Source organism: Galeopterus variegatus, unplaced genomic scaffold, assembly GCF_000696425.1.
Source record: "Galeopterus variegatus unplaced genomic scaffold, G_variegatus-3.0.2 Scaffold814, whole genome shotgun sequence".
In the NCBI taxonomy this organism is placed as follows: domain Eukaryota; kingdom Metazoa; phylum Chordata; class Mammalia; order Dermoptera; family Cynocephalidae; genus Galeopterus; species Galeopterus variegatus.
Window position 1 is genome coordinate 45795 of NW_007726925.1, and position 643 is coordinate 46437.

Sequence of the window (643 nt, forward strand, 5' to 3'; positions counted from 1 at the left end):
ATTTTTTAATAGAGAAATTTGGCTCATTTACATTTTGTACTTAGTTGCTTATAGGGCTTTTTCTTTTCATGTGAAATTAAAGCATATCCTACCTTAGTTCCCTCTGGGTGAGGGTTTTGATCCCAGGGATCCTTTCCACGTTGAAGGTGCCGTATTCATGCACCCTAAGGAAGATTCTATTTTCCTTTTAATTGTTGCTTCTTTACTCTTCTTTTCTTTCCTCTTGAACTACTTTTACATCCAGGATGAGTGCCCTCTGTTTCTTATTTCTTCCTCATATTCAGTTATCTTTGAGTTCTTGCAATATCTCTTGAGCTTATCTTCTAATTCTCCATTTAAAAATTTGTCAATCATGTTTTTACCCCAAAAGCAATCTTTTCAGATCAGTCTTTTTCAGACTGCCTCCCGTAGTTTCATAGCTGAAGTGTTCTCTTGGAAGAACATCTATAGAATCTTTACACTTTTCTCCTGTTTCTTGCACTAATTCTGCCACTTAACATGACATTTGCTCTAATTGCTCTGATTTATGTATATATCTTGAATGGCTAAATATTTCCACATGTCTTAAGGTTTCTGTATTTTTTATCTCCCATAGGGGATGTCAGAGGATTATCCAGTGGGGGTTCAGAGAGAGAGAGAGAGA